The sequence below is a fragment of the Eurosta solidaginis genome, chromosome 4, assembly GCF_040869045.1.
Source record: "Eurosta solidaginis isolate ZX-2024a chromosome 4, ASM4086904v1, whole genome shotgun sequence".
Lineage (NCBI taxonomy): Eukaryota > Metazoa > Arthropoda > Insecta > Diptera > Tephritidae > Eurosta > Eurosta solidaginis.
Window position 1 is genome coordinate 15,887,517 of NC_090322.1, and position 20,667 is coordinate 15,908,183.

At 35.4% G+C, this 20,667-nt stretch overlaps 1 protein-coding gene across 8 annotated transcripts in view; it reads left to right on the forward strand.

The window, feature by feature from the left end:
• Window positions 1-20,667, forward strand: part of bif (bifocal) — a 177,700-nt gene that overhangs the window by 8,040 nt on the left and 148,993 nt on the right. The window lies entirely within an intron of this gene.

Consider the following 20,667-nt stretch of genomic DNA (forward strand, 5'->3'; position numbering starts at 1 on the left):
TCGAATCCAGCTTCTGGTGGAAACAGCTAAGCTGCTCATCAATAGATTTTATTACGGTTAAATAATGTTAATGCGAAACTACAGTATTCCACTTCTGAATTACACTTGCTAAGTTTTTGTAAGATTTTTTTTTTTATACGAGTGCGATACTCAATACAATGTAGTCTTAGGGATCGGTTCTTTTTGTTTGGCTTTTATTGTTTTTTCAGAACTTTTCTGAAACCTTAAATAAAGCAAAGTTTTTATTTACTTAATGATTCAATACCATAAAATCAAATATTAAAAGATAATCAAATCTTTTTGAAAGCTTAAACTGCGCTATCAAAGCTTATGAACTCTTAAAAAATTTCAAATAAGTTGCTTATTAAAAATCACTTAAAACCCGTTCTTTGTTAAAACAGTCGTAAACCGCTTTATTGTCTATGTAATTACTAATTAGGTACTTTTTTTTGCATTCTCAGATATTATTTTATTGCTTTTTCAGTATTAAATTTCGAAAATTGATAAAGCATTTTCTCAGTTCTTTCTTGTCATGTGACCTTTCACAAATTTGATGGCATAAAGGATATATGTATATATGTCGTTGTCTTAATTGATTTGCAACCTACTTAGACAATCGCGTTGCGACATTGTTTGCAAAAGTAAAAGATTGTATGCAGCTTCATTCAAAGCCCATTAAAATAAACTTTCATAGATCAACGCACAAATTATACAGGGTGAAGTAAAAAGTGGCATACCATGAGGAGATGTTAACCATTTATTTGGTTGTTTATATAGTTTAATTATTATTTTTTCGTTTTGGCAGATAAAACTTGCGCAATATATTGTATTTCAAAAGAGAACGGATCAAAATTGTGTTTTGTACGCACAGCTAGGTGGTAATTTGTAAGCCACGGAAAACGCAACACCGTTGCACCAGGAATTTTGCCGTCAAAAAAGGCAATGACTTCAAAAGCATCTGCATTTGGAAGTTAACATAACCATATTTATCGGAAAATTTGGTGTTTCGAAGTTTATTGTGTTTCAAAATGGTGAAATATATCATGCATTAATATTCAATAAGCAAGCAAGATCAGAATTCAGAGATAGGACAAGTTAACTTGATGTTGGGAAATTTATTGTGTTTCAAAATTTAAACGGCATTGGTAAAAACATACTACAATTTCAGTATCGTGCGATTTGTGATTAGGGTACATATTTGGATGAGGTTCCTTAGCAGTTAAGCTAAACAGCTTAGCGATAAATAAGCGCTTTGCCACAACACATTAGCGTCATTCACTACAAAATTAATAACCTCATACCCGCGGCCGTGGTGGTGTGATTAAAGCGTGCTGCGCTTACCACCTGATGATCATGGGTTCAAGGCCCGGGAAAATTAAAATCTTTAGAAAACATTTTCTAGATGGGGACGCCCCTCGGCAGTTCTTTGGAAAACACTCCTAGTATATTTCTGCAATTTCAGCGAAAATGCTTCCAGATGTCGCTGTTGTTGCTGTTGTTGTAGCGATAAGGTTGCTCCCCGAAGGCTTTGGGAAGTGTTATCGATGTAATGGTCCTTTGCCGGATACAGATCCGGTACGCTCCGGTACCACAGCACCATTAAGGTGCTAGCCCGGCCATCTCGGGAACGATTTATGTGGCCACATTAAACCTTCAGGCCATCCCCTCCCTCCCCACCCCAAGCTCCCCCAAGCCAGAGCCTCGACTGTTATACAGGATTCGCCGCGGATAGGCGAGGTTGACAATTGGGTTTGGAGAAGCTATATATTGCGCTGGCAACCTGAAGGGTTGCGCTATACAGCCCCTTGAATCTGGTATTTTAGTCTGCTCTTACGACAGGCATACCTACCGCGGGAATATTCTGACCCCCTAACCCGCTGGGGTCCCAGATGTCGCTCGCAGTCGACATTAAACAGGTGGGCCTCGTCCCGTCAATTTGTAGGAAAATGAACACGACGCAAAATTTAAAGATAAGTTCGACCTAAATCTTCTTGGAGGTATATCGCGCCTTGTAATTTTTTTTTGACCAGATATGCCGAAAGTCGAATTCAAATTTTCATGGTTTCAAGTATGATACTTTTTGCACCACCTTACGGTTATTATGACCTAATTACCACATTCTCTACTCTTACGTAGCTTCGCTATTCATAATTTCTTCTATTTGCTCTAACTACAATATTCCATTCATTCTTAATCAGTCGCCCGTTCAACTGCATGTTATTAACTACGCCAACGTTTTTATCTCTCATGCTTGCTTTCATAGCTACTTTTACTTATAAGATTTGCTCATTCGCATTTGCTAGCTCATCTTGCTTTTTTACTTGAATGATAACTATGCGAATAATTTGCTTATACATTTTTTTATATTTTTTATATCGTATTATATTATTCATATGATAAGGGGCGCACAAGAGTGCTTTTGATTTTAAACAAATCAGTTCTATCGTCCCTGATAAGGGTTTTAACAGGGCATTGTTTAATAGGCACGTATGGTGCTAGAATGGGGGTAATAACCTTCGACTATTGTCGTAGCTGCAGATGTACAGAAGAGGAGGAGAGTGTCCAGCACCTTCTCTGTCAGTGTCCAGCGCTTAGTAGGCGTAGGTTGGCCATCCTTGGTAAACATTTTCTACATGTCCTTGCTGAGGTCTCTAGTTATGAAGTCAAGGCTCTAGCAAAATATTGTAACGAATTTACTGCAATTCTGCTTATTTGCAACCTTCTGCTAACGTTCGAATCACTAAACTGTTGAATAAATAACTCCAATATTCGATAATGCAAAATGGTCTTTATTAGACTACATACTTTCAAAATAACACTTCTATTGCTCGACAGATAGCGTGCCTAAATCAAACTGATTTTCGTGCCTCAACTGTTGCCGATTTTATACTGTCCGGTTTTCTCGCCGACATATTTCTAGCCACTTCTATTTCCAGAATTTACTAGTTAGTTATCAGCTATAAATTTCTTAGCTAGAACTACAGATGCACAATTGTATAGCTTCTCTCATACCCATGCGCGTGTATATGTGAGTGATACTTGCACAATTATTGCATACTTTCGGGAGTATCTCAGATATATGCATGTGGTTGTGCGTTGCTTCTCCGCTGCGTGTACGTACATATGTGTAGACATAATGATTGATTCGTTTATGTAGATACAAGTGACTATCTGCTTTATTGTTGTTGTGGCTTCATTTACTTAGCATCAGACCAGTGATGTGAGTATCACTTAGTGTCACTAATATTCGTCACAATATATAAATTCCACTAAGTGGTTCGACCCGCTTTAGGCAGGGTAGGGGTCTTCTTTGAGACCGAATAGGGTATTACTATGGGCCCATTGGCGGCCTAAGTAGTGAGCTCTTACCTTAGTCTTCAGCTCAGCCCTCGAAACCTAACCTAACCTATATCGTATTAGTTTACTCTTAAGCTTGAAGGTTTTGAATTTTTTGTTTGTTGCTTTTTTTTTTAAGTTGACAACTTTGCACTTCTACAACATCTCACATGGATTTTCTATTTCAATTTTTGTTTCTATTTCTATTACTGGTTATTTTGTTGTTGCTTCTCATCAACACTGCGTAATCGCACGCACGACACCTGTTAATCGTATTGAGTAGCTACATAGTTGGACAGATAGATATCTTTGGCCTCTTATTACTCGTATTTTGCCGGTTGGTGTTATTTTTCCTACATTTCCAGTTTATCCATTTATAAATATCATTTTACTCTTCTCTGTAATTTGTTTCCAATTTTTTTAAGTGAATCATCTGCTAGCTGCAACGTCGGTTTTTCATTTGTTTTTCCTTATGCGTCTAGTCTGTTATTTTTTATTGCTCGATTTGTGGGTTTACAATAGCTCTATGCGTGCAATTCGCATTAACGATAGTGTGTTGCCCCACTTATCTCAACGAGCGTGAAATTAAAAATCTAATTCCATAGCGTTATTTTTCCGGCTTCTGAGCCAAACTACACTCTACAAGTATTGCCTATTTGTTTCTCCTATTATACGACTTTATTCCTATGCTTTTCCAGTGCTTGCCCTTATTTTTTATTTATGAACGTTTTCCTGTTTTGTGGAACGCGTTTGCATTTCAATGAAAATTTTACAACATGAATAGCCATTTCCGATGCTTTACGTATTACGATCGTTTTTTTATTCATAAAGGTGAATATGGGTTAAGCAATGAATCTTTATGACTCAAGTACAGAGAAGATTGTAAATTAAAACGTCAAGCTTAATTTCCATTTCATTTTTATTCCTTCCCATTTGCACTTTTCATTTAGCGCGAATGTAACTTCAATTAATCTAAGCTACCTTAAATTTATTTTTATTTTTTTGGAGTACTATAATATTCACCGGGCAGTTCAACCTTACGTAATTGGCGCTTAACCGTTTACGCGGTTATGGCCGTCCAACAAAGCGCGCCAGTCGCCAACGGGCGCCAATTGGTAAAACCAAGGGAATTCAAATTTACGTGGTCCTTCCAGCGGAGGGGCGCCCACTACCTCTGCATCCATAGGAGAGCTCCGACTTTTTTGGCCAGAGGTTCATCTTTCATTACATTACCTAGCTGTTGTTGTTGTTGCAGCGATAAGGACACTCCTCGTAGGCTTTGGTGAGTGTTATTGATTATTAAGGAACCAGCCCGACCATCTCGGGAATGATTTAGTATGACCACATGAAACCTTCAAGGCCTTCTGTACTCGCTGAATGGTCCATGCTTCTGCGCCATGTAGCAGGACGAGTACGTAAGTGACTGGTGGAGCATGATCTTCACTTTTGAACCGCCTACTCAGTCCAAGGTAGCATATGTTGGCAAGGGTGATTCTTCGTTGGATTTCTAGTGTGATGATGTTGTTTGTAGTAATGTCCTTGCTCTAAATTATGGCTGCCAACAGTGACGTGGGTGCCAATGACAGCAGCTACTTCGTTTTGTCCATTTCCCCATAAAAACCAATCAGTCGCTTCTTTTCCCAGTTTGGAGTGAGCATCTTTTCCAGTTTGGAGTAAACAGAACTTATGGCACGTGTGTTCAGGCCGATGATAGAAATGCCGTCACCATAGGCCAGAAATTACACGCTCTGATAGAATATTGCTCCAGTTAAGCTCTGCAGCTAGTATTATTTTCTCCATCATCAAATTAAATAAATCGCACGATAGGGGTTCAGCCTGTCTGAAACATAGCTTAGTTTCGAACGTCTCGGAGAGGTCCCTCCCAATTCTGACTGAGCTGGTGGTGTTGCTCAACGTCATTTTGCACAGGCGTATAAGTTTTGCGGGGAAACCAACTTCAGACATAGCGCCATATAGGCAGCTCCTTTTCGTACTATCGAAGATGGCTTTTAAATCGATGAAGATGTGACGTGTGTCAATTATTTTTTCCTGGTTTTTTTCTTCAAGATTTGGCGTATAATGAAAATCTATTGGATGGTAGATTTAGCAGTTCTGTAGCCGCACTGATAAGGTTCAATCAGCCGACTAACGGTGGGCTTCAATCTTTGGTACTGTACGCTTGACAGAACCTTATGCGATATTAAGAAGGCTGATTCCGCGATAGTTGCCGCAGTTTGCAGGTTCCCCCTTATGTTTTCTTAGTCCACTTAATATCCCGTCATTTGCATTGAGATTATCGTACGCTGCGGTACAAATATGTCTCATTTAATTTAATATATTGAATTTTTGCGCATGCTAAAGAGTGACCTTTAGACCTTGTCATTCTTATTTTCATCTTGAAAAAAAAAAAAAATTCAAAATGATAAGAGTGAACAGACTGCATCATAATAAAAGCAGCAATATTAATGATCGAAAAAAATTCATACAAAAGTAAATAATAAATCCAAGATTACTTCAGACTTCATCTCATGTCAAGTTAATTGCTTTGTATAAACAACTTTAGATTTTATATAAATTGCAAGCATGCGCATTTTTTACTTTCAAATTTCTATTTTTATGGCTTGAATATAAATTAATTTTTCCCGGAAGTAATCTAAAACCGCACAGCTGTAAAAGTAGACGCGTCACCGCCTACTTCTTCGTCAAATATGCGCTCTATTAACGACGGCGGCAGTTCTTGGTTGTGCCGCAACCGCAAAACTTATCACGTTGCCCATCGTGCCCGCTTTCCACTTGCACCCGTCGTAAAAAATTATAATTATTTTTAACTGAAGCTGTAGTATGCGAAGTGAAAGAGTTCGAAGAGTGATCTGAGGGCGGACTTTTTTGAGGAGTATGAAGGTATGCGCGCTGCTAACCAGTTACTAATGTTTAAATTTTTTTACGTTTTTCAACTTTATCTTTTAACAAAGTACTTGGTTGTTTTTTATTGTAAAAATTTTACAATTGTATTACTCCTCCTTAAATCCCCTACTCTCAAAATGTTTACCTTTTGTTTTTAAATCGGCGTTTTACTCCTTTTTTCTTCCATGTTTTCTTTTTTCCCTTTTGTTTCCAGTTTCTTTGTTTTTATCTTTACGCTTTTGTGCTTTTTTTAATCACTTTGTCATCGCCTTACTATCAGTCCAGTCGTCCTCTCATGGTAATTACACTTGTCGATACAATTGACAGTTACTTCATGCTTTTGTTAGTGATTTTGAGTTTTTTTTAATTTTTTTTATCATTTCTTATCGCATATAGTGTTGGTATGAAATTAAAAACTCGATCACAAGCAAGTTATCTAAAGTCGTTCAGCAAAAATAACAACAAATTGCTTTTTAGTCAATTAGCCATTGAAATGTTGCTTTGGCGGCAAGTACATTGTTTGTGTTGTCAGTCGTAGGGAATGAATAAGAAATATTAAATCATATGTCTGAGAGAAAGCTTAAAAAAATCTAGAGCAATAGAAGAGTGAATCACCTTTCGACAGGGTTGCGTGATTCGAAATCCTTTTTGGTCAAAAACCCAAGTTCAAATTTAAAGATACTTTTTACACCTTTCATGCAAATGGAATTGTAAGATAACTTTGGTCGGAATCTCAAACTTGTAAGTCCTTAAAGGAGAAGAAATAGACCCACCGATAAGTATTGTAGCGAATTTTAGGAAATTTCTGATAGTTATGCACGAATAAATAACTCAAATATTCAGTATAGCCAAATGAATAGTACTTCACAATTAATTACTCGCGTGCTTCACTAAAAACGTGTTAAAATCAAACTGATTGATTATTCCTCAGCTTGCGCTGCTTTTATACTCTCTGTTGCCTCGTTCGCATATTTCTCCTAAGGTCTAGACTTTGCGCGAACATGCCTTCTGGAACAGTTGTATTATTTAGCTATATGCAACTTCTGCCCTTAGCTGATAATGACGTGATGTGTGATTGTTTCTTTTTCTTCAAGCTGCTGGGTATGTGTATGTGTGGCTGTTTGCTATGATGTGTTCACATACATAAGTGTGACTGCTTGCTTTAATGTGTACATGTACATAAGTGTGGCTGCTTGCTTTATTGTGTGCATTTATTTAGTAGTAGCATAGTGATGTATATAACTGCTAATATTCGCCTCACTGCCCTCCACCTAAGTCGGATTGTTCCGATCAGACAAATCTCTCGATCCAACTGCTGCTAGCCTCTCCATATGAACCACCCTTCTATTTCGTGGTTTCCCAATTGTTTGCATGCGGTAGACGGCATCACTGATCCGCTTCGCAACTTTGTACGGGGCTTCCCAGCTGAACAGAAATTTCGATGGGACAGCTTTCCACCGATGAGAAGAAGAATGTTTCTAGGACCTAGCTTAATTGCTGAGTGATCTGGCAACTCTAACCCCCTAATAGCTGGAGCCTTGACCTGGCGAGCGCAGGACACGAACACAGAACGTGCTCAACCGTGTCCTCCTGCAGCTCGCATTTCCCACATGTTGCTAGAAATTTTTCATCCCCGCGCTTGTGTTCACGCCTTTCCTGCTTGATGGATCATATGCAAGTGCTGTCTCCTTGTGATTTCTCCCAAACAATTTGGGACGTCTATCGTCATTTCAGCGAGTGTTGCACGCTCCTTTGCCAACACATCGGCCTTTTCGTTACCTTATATCCCTTTATGGCCGGGAACTCAGTATAGATGTATGGTCCGGCCTCAGATAAGTTTTTCCAATGCTTCTTTGCATTCCAGAACACTTCTTGATGAAGTGCTTATTGCCTTAATCGCCGCCTGACCATAAATATATACATATGTGTGTATATTGAAGCGACTGCAGCTTAAGCACGCTTCCTCCAAAGTGACTCCTGCTTTTTTCACTGCTATAATTTCCGCTTGAAAGTCGCTGCGGTAATCTGACAGCCTGTGGGATGTACTTATTTTTGGATCGACACAGTAAACGGCAGTCCCGACCCCTTCCGGGCGCCATGGTGTGGTGGTACCGTTCTCCGCCTACCACACCGATGATCGAGGGTTACACTCCGGTCAAAGTAACATCGAAAATTTAGAAACAAGTTTTTTTAAGTCCCTTAAGCTAGCCGAACCTTTCCAGCTCAATCAAAAAACGAGACCGTACTAAATTGCACAATATTTAATGCTAATTTAATACGGGTTAATTAAATTTATTACACTTGTTTTTTAAAAAATATCGAGGGTTGGGCTAGCTTAAACTTAAGCCCAATCAAAAACTTAAACTTAGCTTAAAATTAACCCAACCCTCGCTATTTAAAAAAAAAAAGTGTAATAAATTTAATTAACCCGTATTAAATTAGCATTAAATATGCTGTAATTAAATACGTTTTCAGTTTTTGATTGGGCATATGGGTTGGGCTAGCTTAAGGGACCTAGTTTTTTCAATTAGAATAAAGTTTTCCTAAGCGGGGTCACCTCTCGGCAGTGATTTGGCAAATACTCCGAGTGTATTTCTGCCTTAAAAAGCTTCTAAGTGAAAATTCATATGCCTTGCAGATGCCGTTCCGAGTCGGCATAAAACATGTAGGTCCAGTCCCACCAATTTGTTGGTGAAATTAAAAGGAGCACGAAGCAAATTGGAAGAGAAGCTCGGCCTAAAATCTCTTCGAAGGTTATCGCGCCTTGAGTTATTTTTTTTATGGGTATCGGAATATAATAAATTAATGCCCAATCTAATAAAGACATCTGCGGTGCAAGTTTCGAGGAATGCGCCATACGTCCTAGGACTCAAAATAGATGTATTCTTCGCCCTTTCCGATTTTTTCCAGGGATTGCTTTCTCTACACATCATACAAAGAAAATACTCATAATTTTTTGATGTATGTCCCACTAACATAATTATTCTGCGTAAAAAATGCTTACTGAATACACAAATAAAAAATTCATATAAATATTAACAAAAACTGACAGAATATTTATATAAACAAAATTAAATGATAAAATATTTGCTGCTCTTGCAATTTCTAGGCATGTTTTGATAATTTGCTGAATACAATTTTAGCTGAAACTTGAAGCATTTGCATTATTATTTTAATTTTTTATTTATCTCAATTACTATTTTTAATTTTTAGATCGCGGGTTCGAATCGAGCTCAAGGCCTAACAATAATTTTTTATCATTATTATTGTTATGATAAATTTTTTCTTAATTGAAAAAATTTTTAAATTAGAATAGATGAAAGAAAAAATTTTAGACAACTGCCAAAGCTCGTTGTATAGATCCATTTCGGGAACTGCTAAATTCCTTCATCGGCAACGTTTAGGCGCCGCTGCTATAACCATTCAGCCACCACAGCGGTTTTTTGTTTGTCTTCATTAATCCTACTTCTATTCTGGTTCGTGCCAATTGATATTCACACCACTGCGACATCTGTTGCAGAATAGCTGTGAAAATTGGACTTGTTTGTTGGCAATGCTGCCATAGTGTCATATTTTATTGACACTTTTTTCCCCTTGCTCTGGGATGTATTAACAATTTTTGTTGTTATATCGGCCTACTGATTTTAAGATCGCGGGTTCGAATCGAGCTCAAGGCCTAACAATAATTTTTTATCATTATTATTGTTATGATAAATTTTTTCTTAATTGAAAAAATTTTTAAATTAGAATAGATGAAAGAAAAAATTTAGACAACTGCCAAAGCTCGTTGTATAGATCCATTTCGGGAACTGCTAAATTCCTTCATCGGCAACGTTTAGGCGCCGCTGCTATAACCATTCAGCCACCACAGCGGTTTTTTGTTTGTCTTCATTAATCCTACTTCTATTCTGGTTCGTGCCAATTGATATTCACACCACTGCGACATCTGTTGCAGAATAGCTGTGAAAATTGGACTTGTTTGTTGGCAATGCTGCCATAGTGTCATATTTTATTGACACTTTTTTCCCCGTGCTCTGGGATGTATTAACAATTTTTGTTGTTATATCGGCCTACTGATTTTAAGATCGCGGGTTCGAATCGAGCTCAAGGCCTAACAATAATTTTTTATCATTATTATTGTTATAATAAATTTTTTCTTAATTGAAAAAATTTTTAAATTAGAATAGATGAAAGAAAAAATTTTAGACAACTGCCAAAGCTCGTTGTATAGATCCATTTCGGGAACTGCTAAATTCCTTCATCGGCAACGTTTAGGCGCCGCTGCTATAACCATTCAGCCACCACAGCGGTTTTTTGTTTGTCTTCATTAATCCTACTTCTATTCTGGTTCGTGCCAATTGATATTCACACCACTGCGACATCTGTTGCAGAATAGCTGTGAAAATTGGACTTGTTTGTTGGCAATGCTGCCATAGTGTCATATTTTATTGACACTTTTTTCCCCGTGCTCTGGGATGTATTAACAATTTTTGTTGTTATATCGGCCTACTGATTTTAAGATCGCGGGTTCGAATCGAGCTCAAGGCCTAACAATAATTTTTTATCATTATTATTGTTATGATAAATTTTTTCTTAATTGAAAAAATTTTTAAATTAGAATAGATGAAAGAAAAAATTTTAGACAACTGCCAAAGCTCGTTGTATAGATCCATTTCGGGAACTGCTAAATTCCTTCATCGGCAACGTTTAGGCGCCGCTGCTATAACCATTCAGCCACCACAGCGGTTTTTTGTTTGTCTTCATTAATCCTACTTCTATTCTGGTTCGTGCCAATTGATATTCACACCACTGCGACATCTGTTGCAGAATAGCTGTGAAAATTGGACTTGTTTGTTGGCAATGCTGCCATAGTGTCATATTTTATTGACACTTTTTTCCCCGTGCTCTGGGATGTATTAACAATTTTTGTTGTTATATCGGCCTACTGATTTTAAGATCGCGGGTTCGAATCGAGCTCAAGGCCTAACAATAATTTTTTATCATTATTATTGTTATGATAAATTTTTTCTTAATTGAAAAAATTTTTAAATTAGATCAATCTCGTTGTATAGATCCATTTCGGGAACTGCTAAATTCCTTCATCGGCAACGTTTAGGCGCCGCTGCTATAACCATTCAGTCACCACAGCGGTTTTTTGTTTGTCTTCATTAATCCTACTTCTATTCTGGTTCGTGCCAATTGATATTCACACCACTGCGACATCTGTTGCAGAATAGCTGTGAAAATTGGACTTGTTTGTTGGCAATGCTGCCATAGTGTCATATTTTATTGACACTTTTTTCCCCGTGCTCTGGGATGTATTAACAATTTTTGTTGTTATATCGGCCTACTGATTTTAAGATCGCGGGTTCGAATCGAGCTCAAGGCCTAACAATAATTTTTTATCATTATTATTGTTATGATAAATTTTTTCTTAATTGAAAAAATTTTTAAATTAGAATAGATGAAAGAAAAAATTTTAGACAACTGCCAAAGCTCGTTGTATAGATCCATTTCGGGAACTGCTAAATTCCATCATCGGCAACGTTTAGGCGCCGCTGCTATAACCATTCAGCCACCACAGCGGTTTTTGTTTGTCTTCATTTTTCCTACTTCAATTCTGGTTCTTGCCAATTGATATTCACAGCACTGCGACATCTTTTACAGAATAGTTGTGAAAATTGGACTTTGTTTATGGCGATGATGCCATAGTGTCATATTTTATTGACACTTTTTCCCCGTGCTCTGGGATGTATTAACAATTTTTGTTGTTATATCGGCCTACTGATTTGTACAATCGCCATAAACAAAGTCCAATTTTCACAACTATTCTGTAACAGATGTCGCAGTGCTGTGAATATCAATTGGCAAGAACCAGAATTGAAGTAGGAAAAATGAAGACAAACAAAAACCGCTGTGGTGGCTGAATGGTTATAGCAGCGGCGCCTAAACGTTGCCGATGAAGGAATTTAGCAGTTCCCGAAATGGATCTATACAACGAGCTTTGGCAGTTGTCTAAAATTTTTTCTTTCATCTATTCTAATTTAAAAATTTTTTCAATTAAGAAAAAATTTATCATAACAATAATAATGATAAAAAATTATTGTTAGGCCTTGAGCTCGATTCGAACCCGCGATCTTAAAATCAGTAGGCCGATATAACAACAAAAATTGTTAATACATCCCAGAGCACGGGGAAAAAAGTGTCAATAAAATATGACACTATGGCAGCATTGCCAACAAACAAGTCCAATTTTCACAGCTATTCTGCAACAGATGTCGCAGTGGTGTGAATATCAATTGGCACGAACCAGAATAGAAGTAGGATTAATGAAGACAAACAAAAAACCGCTGTGGTGGCTGAATGGTTATAGCAGCGGCGCCTAAACGTTGCCGATGAAGGAATTTAGCAGTTCCCGAAATGGATCTATACAACGAGCTTTGGCAGTTGTCTAAAATTTTTTCTTTCATCTATTCTAATTTAAAAATTTTTTCAATTAAGAAAAAATTTATCATAACAATAATAATGATAAAAAATTATTGTTAGGCCTTGAGCTCGATTCGAACCCGCGATCTTAAAATCAGTAGGCCGATATAACAACAAAAATTGTTAATACATCCCAGAGCACGGGGAAAAAAGTGTCAATAAAATATGACACTATGGCAGCATTGCCAACAAACAAGTCCAATTTTCACAGCTATTCTGCAACAGATGTCGCAGTGGTGTGAATATCAATTGGCACGAACCAGAATAGAAGTAGGATTAATGAAGACAAACAAAAAACCGCTGTGGTGGCTGAATGGTTATAGCAGCGGCGCCTAAACGTTGCCGATGAAGGAATTTAGCAGTTCCCGAAATGGATCTATACAACGAGCTTTGGCAGTTGTCTAAAATTTTTTCTTTCATCTATTCTAATTTAAAAATTTTTTCAATTAAGAAAAAATTTATCATAACAATAATAATGATAAAAAATTATTGTTAGGCCTTGAGCTCGATTCGAACCCGCGATCTTAAAATCAGTAGGCCGATATAACAACAAAAATTGTTAATACATCCCAGAGCACGGGGAAAAAAGTGTCAATAAAATATGACACTATGGCAGCATTGCCAACAAACAAGTCCAATTTTCACAGCTATTCTGCAACAGATGTCGCAGTGGTGTGAATATCAATTGGCACGAACCAGAATAGAAGTAGGATTAATGAAGACAAACAAAAAACCGCTGTGGTGGCTGAATGGTTATAGCAGCGGCGCCTAAACGTTGCCGATGAAGGAATTTAGCAGTTCCCGAAATGGATCTATACAACGAGCTTTGGCAGTTGTCTAAAATTTTTTCTTTCATCTATTCTAATTTAAAAATTTTTTCAATTAAGAAAAAATTTATCATAACAATAATAATGATAAAAAATTATTGTTAGGCCTTGAGCTCAGTAGGCCGATATAACAACAAAAATTTTTAATTTTTTTCATTTCTTGCCAGAGTCAATAACACTCAAAGTCCGAAAAAAGCATAAAAAACCAGTCACAGAAAAAATATAAATATTGTAGAAGAATGTGTGTGTGTTTGTATGTATGCATTTGCATATCATGTTTGGCAAGTGCAATTCGCTGCATCATATTTTTCGCAAACTAAAAACAAAAAATAATAATATTGCGCTTAAATTGGTTGTAATTTGCTGTTTTCACTTTCATTAAGCGCTGCATACGCCTTAATTTGTTTGAGCTTTTACTTTCGCGACTGCATCAATTTGTACCGCAATATGTCGATTTTTTTTTTGTAATTTTTGACTGAATAAAATTTTTTAAAATATTTTTTCATTTCTTTTTTTGATTTTTTTGCTAATATTTTTAGTTCCCTAGTACATATTTTTATTTCTCTTACAAAAAATTTAAAATTTTTACTTTCTTTCCCCGTTGTCAGTTACATAGCTAACATGTAATTATTTTGACTTATTAATTACTGTTTTCATTATCAAACTCGCAAATACTTTTTGTTCGCTTTTTTCTATCGAAGTGCAATAACTTACCTAATTTATTAGTTAACTGTCAACATAATCACTCTAATTATATTTATCTTCGCTTTTATGGTTAATGGTGTTATTATTGGTTTTGTTGTTACAAATTTGCCTCTTTCGGTTCTCATTTTCATTGGTTGCTAGCGCACATCAGTGATGATATTCATGGTATATTTGTACTTTTTTGGTACATTTCGCATCCCGAAAGAACGTTGGTACCATACATGTTAAATTCCAATTAGAATTAGCAATTGATGCAATTGGTTTATATTCTCTAATTCATTAAACAATTAGAAATAGTTCAACTAATTCCCATTAGATAATTGAAATTTTTATTCTAATGGTAAATCTAATTGCAATTAGTTGCCATTAGCAAAAAAATTTGGTTACCTTCACAATTAGAAATCTAATTGACTTCTGCTAATGCAATTAGATATTCAGTTAGCTCGAATTAGAATCAATTATTTATATTTATTTACATCATTATTTGTTCACTTCAATAATTCTTTGAAAAAAATTTATTTTGCTAATGGCAACTAATTGCAATTAGATTTACCATTAGAATAAAAATTTCAATTATCTAATGGAAATTAGTTGAACTAATTCTAATTATTTAATGAATTAGAGAATTTCGCAAATGAAGGTTAATTAGCAATCATTAGCATTATCTAATCATTACTTAACATCTATCGTTGGTACTACATTGACATATTTGGTAAATTTTTGTAAAATACAGCACTACACTTCCAGTCATTTGCAAAGCAGCTCTGAATGTACAAAAAATTTTAAATTTTTCGAAGAAAATAAATAGTTAAGTTGTTTTGTTGCCGAGCACAATTTGCGATTTGCAAATATGGATCATTTAAATATGCTTATGAAAAATAGCATAACTGATTCTAAAATTGTGAACAAATTTTGCATCAATAGAATTAAATCACAAAAAATAATAACTAAAATAACAGGGCCAGAAAATTATAAATCCATAATTGCTTTTTGTCAGAAGAATTATTATATTACTCTCTAATAATAAATGAAAAGACTGATATATGTATTTCAAAAAATGTGTCAGTTTCGATTCGAATTTTTGATGAAAAGTGCATTGATAGATTTCTAGATTTGATACCTTTGACCGATAGTAGCACGGAGGGTATTTTTAATGCCATTATTAAATCTTTGAAAGACCATTCAATACCACTTGAAAAAATGATTGGTTTCACTGCCTACAATTGCTCGGTTATGATGGGAGCAAAAAGCGGAGTGCAAGCAAGGGTGAAGCAAGTTGTTCCAAATCTGCATGTTAATGGATGTGTTTGTCACATTTTAAATTTAGCTTCAATGACCGCTTGTGATGTATTTCCCAAAAAAATTGATAAATTTTTAAAAGGCGTAAACTATTATTTTTGTAACAGCCCCCTCAGGAAGGCAGACCTTCAGAGTTTTCAAGAACATTTCGGTACAGAAATGCATGTTATACTATGGTACGCCCCCACAACGTGTCTTTCTAGACAAGCAGTCATAGATAGAATTCTTGAGCAATGGGATGCCCTCAAGTATTATTTTAATCTTTACGTATTTGAAAATAAAGGCAGTAATCAAAATATTAATCGTATATCTGAAAATTTTCAAAGTCCTATTTATAAAGTATGTTTTACATTTCTTTCTTATATTTTAAATGAAATATATAATGTGAATATAGAAATGCAGTCTGAAGATATTCGCATACATTTACTTATTACCATATTAAAAATTTTATAAAAAAATCTTATTTAGGCTCCAGTCCTATTTGGATGCTAAATATTGATTCAGACGAAAATCACTTAACCCCAGATGAAGTCTACTGCGGTGTTAACGTGGCGTACACATATTTAAGAGCTGTGCTAAACAATTTTGTAGTACTTTATTAAAGAAAGTAAAAAGTTGTGGGCTGCAAAGCTTTCACCAGAAAGTATTTTAAACGGTGAAACAAATAGTATTGTGCCTTTAGTTATGGACTTGTTTCCCAAATCTACATTTGATAAAATAGAGAAAATTAATTTTGAATTTAGAGCTTGCATTAGAGCCTTAAAAAATTCAAGAATTTAAATATATGCAGCTTTTGGGAAGAATTAAGATCACTTAAAAATAAATTAAATGCGGAAATGTTTTCCAATATTTATATAACAGTTCAAGCAGGCATGCTTAACCAACGAACCGATATCATTTCGTTACGATAATTAACGTTAATAAACGAAACAAAGTCATTTCGTTTCGTTTATTAACGTTAAGAACGCCAAATTAACGAAATGATTTTGTTTCGTTTTCTGCCATATCAAAACGAAATCAAATCGTTTATGTTGATTATTAATTTCAAACTATGCTGGCAAAGGTGATTGATGGCGGAGTCATTAAAGATGAAATCATTAGCCCAGCTGATTGCAACTTTTCTCATGAATTTTGACAGTACGAACATTTCTCAGAGTATTTTTGACATTACCACCAACGAATTACACAAACAAATTACATGAAGTTTGTGTGTATGTCCGCTCGCTGTTACCACCTTACGGCTTCACCATGGCTATAGCATTGCCAGCACAATTCAAACATAAAGTATCACGTTTTTGTTACCGTTTTTAACGTTCGGTTAAAAACGAGATACAATTTATCTTGATAATTTCTTTATCGATAATATTTCGAAGTGTTTCAACGGAAACGTTGGAATTTTTTTGATAAACGATTAGCTTAACTTTAAGGTGCATCCCTGAGTTCAAGGCATATTGTCGATTCCACATTCATCCACAAACGTAGAAATGATATTTTCTATACAAAATTTAAATAAAACTAAGTGTAGAAATAGATTTCAAATAAACACAGTTTCGAATTTAATAAAAACTAAAGACTTGATGAAATCAACTAACAGTAGTTGTCATAATATAGGTAAGAAAAAAAGCCTTTTGTCTACTAAGGTATTTAAAGAACTCAAAGAAGAAGAACTGTTAATGTAGTGATTGAAGCATGAGTTATTAGTATAGATGTAGGCGACAATTTGTCAACTTTTATACCTGAATCTAAATATTTTGTACCTAAAATGTTTTTGTACTGAATGCAGCCGTTATTTTTGTTTAATATTAATTTTATGTTCCTTATTGGTACTCAATAAAGAAATGTATTTATATATGTACATAATTGTACGCTTCAATCGATAAACTTCGTTTATTTTGTGTTTACTGGAAAAGTATTTCTTCATAATTCATATTTCCCTGTTATACTACCTTTAATTTGTGTTAGTAAGTTTCCTGACTAAAAACAGTTTTTGGATAAAGAAGCAGAATATAGAGTAAGTTTCCTGACTAAAAACAGTTTTTGGATAAAGAAGCAGAATATAGCTCTAGTTTGGTTTAAATTCACATCCGAAGACCTTTGGTACATTTTTGGATGATTTCGTACATTTTTTTTTTCCTCGTTTGGTACAAAATGAAAAAATCCATTTATCATCTCTGGCGCACATGCAATAAAACCAGACGTTCCACCGTTGCTGTAGCTATATTTTTAGCCTCGACTGTATGAGTTAAAATCATTGCATAGTTTTAGGCGTAGAGTAAATTTTTTAGAAGAGAATAAAGATAGTTGGAAATATATGTGCCGTAGCTTACATTATGAATTAAAGACCTTTAAAATAAATAAATAAAAATTATGATTTAAATATCAAGAGACAGTATCTATAAAGAAAATTAGTTTAACATGAAAATTTTTAAATAGCTACAAACAACAGAAAACTAAAGGAAAATTGCATAGAAATTAAAAAAAAATTATTATTAGACTAGCGTACCCGACAGACTTTGTTCTGCCTCGCTTCCTCTCTTCACACTACTCCCAGCGGGTTAGGGGGATTATAATATTCCCGCGGCAGGTATGCGCGTAAGAGGCGACTTATGTAAATACCCAAAGATTCAAGGGGTTGTGTACCGCAACCCTTTCAATGGGTTCACAGCGCAATGTATAGCTTCTCCAACCTAATCCTATTTCTTTAGAAGGCGATGCTTTGGCGACCCCAAGCTTATCATGTTCAATGTGGTCATATTAAATCGTTCCCAAGATGGTCGGCCTTTTACTTTAATGGTGTTTGTTACGGGGAAGTACCTGATCTATATCCGCCAAAGTGCCATCAACATCGATAACACTCTCCACTCCCATTCTCATTCCCACTTCCATTCTTAGACCCTCTACCTCCCTCTCACACACAAAGTTCCCCTACTACTCTTCTACTCCCTCTACCACTATATATTCAATTTCTTGGAATCTCTATACCAAACATTAAAGATCGGCTACCGATCGATTTCAATATTTTTTCATAAACGTCTACAAAACTACATACATATGTATATGTTACTAACAAAGGTATAATTTTTAAAATCGCTATCATTTTTGTATATAAGATATAGATAGATATTGAGACGTTCTCGTGCCCTACCATATTCCTCTCTGCAGCGGCTTTTGTCATTTAGATGCTAATGGAAAACAAACATTTTTTTTCTTTCCCTCCTCCTATCTCTGTGATCTATGTCTCTTCTCTCTATCGTACCCCTTCCACTTTCTCGATTTTTCGCTTTTCCAATCCCATTTTCTCTCTCCCATAACCTTCTTATTTTTCTTCATCTCCTCCTCTACTCTTAATTTCTCTCCTTCCCTCGCATTTTCTCCATTTCCTACTCCCACTTTCTTTCCTTACCGTCGCTCTACTTATCTTTCCTTTCCCTTCTCTTTCACCAAAATACGGTTTAAGAAAAGGTTGGCCTTGTTCCACTTTTCGGGAAAAAAATTTAGTCAATGTGTTACTTCTGGACCAAATTTAACTAAAGCAAATAGCAACATAACTATGTTTTTTTTTAGAAAAAGTCGACCCCTGGTCCACTTTCTGGATAGAAAAGTTTTTCATAACTCCAAACCTCTTTCAAGCGGCTTTAAAATTGTAAATGTGAAACTGCGACGATTACCTAATGCAGCATACCATATGAAAGAGGTTCACGCCAAAATCTTATAACCGGCGATTTATATTGGGAGATGAGAGGCGAATGATAGCGACACCCCGTCTTTGTACGGAATTTGAGGTCGTCGCATTTTAGTAGCCACTTACAAAAGGGCATGTTTTATAGCGGGTAGATTCTTAGCCCACAAATATTGATTATCACCTACAAATTTATGGCCGAGTCACAATGGAGTTTCTGAAGTTTGCATTCAACGCATTCTTATGCATTCCAGTAACATCGCCACAATTTCATTTTATTTCATTTCATTTTTATTGAGCATTTTTCTTATACCTATCTATTTACATATGTAGCAAAGTTACAATAGCAAAATAAAAATAAAAAAGTTTAACATTATGAAGTATAAACTAAAGAATGCATAATATGTGTATGAGATCGTGTAGATATAAGAAAAAGGTAAGACATTTTTTATGTTAAGCTTAACATAGTGACAAATGTCATATCTATCAAAAATATTGAAACACTAGTGCATTAGTGCAGTGGGGTGACTGCTAAATATTGAAATTAAGCTATAATTTTTTTTTTTTTAAACCTCATATGATTTTTAGCCTAATTAGGTACGAGATGTTACTATTGGAAAAGCTAAAAGTAAGTGAAAGAAGAAAGAATGGTGTAGGTATATAAAATAAAGTAAAGCAAGTTACAACTATTATTTTCTTTTGGTCTCTGTTATTAAGCTGTTTATTGAATAGGTCGTAGCAAAACTTCGATTTCATTATGTGAGAAACTCAGAAGAAAGGATTTCACACATTTTGTAAATTGTAGAATATTCCTCATGGCACGAATTTCGGAGGGTAGTATGTTGAAGAGTTTCCTGGATGCAATTGTATAAAACTTTGTTGAATGTGTGGTTCTGGAAGGAGGAACGATAACTGTAGGATGAAAGTTTATCATAAGGTTATAAGTTTCTGACCTCATACTCTGCAGATAACCACACCTAATGAAAAAGATTTTTAAAACTTTAAAACAATAAAGGTCTCTTATTGGAAGAGTCTCTAGACCTCTAAAAAGCAGCCGATTTACATTATGTAGATATTTTACGAATAACAAATTTTTGTAAAACTAGGATAGACTGAATTTTGTTGAAGGATCAACATCAATTATAAAGCACTCGTTATTACAAGTAGCGAGCGGATTAAAAATACCATACTGAGCCATGTGGCACGAATTATCGTGGAGGGCGAGACGCTCACAACTCGAGGAGTGGAAAGCAATGTCTACGTCTGGTCTTATTTTTGCATTTAAGGTAATAAACATTAGTTTGGTTTTATTGCTAACAATGAGCTTGTGTTTGGCGAACCACGTTCTTAAAATATGTACATCTTGATTTATGCTACTTATCAAGTCGAACGTATTTGATGAGCCATAAGCTATCGCTAGATCATCAGCAA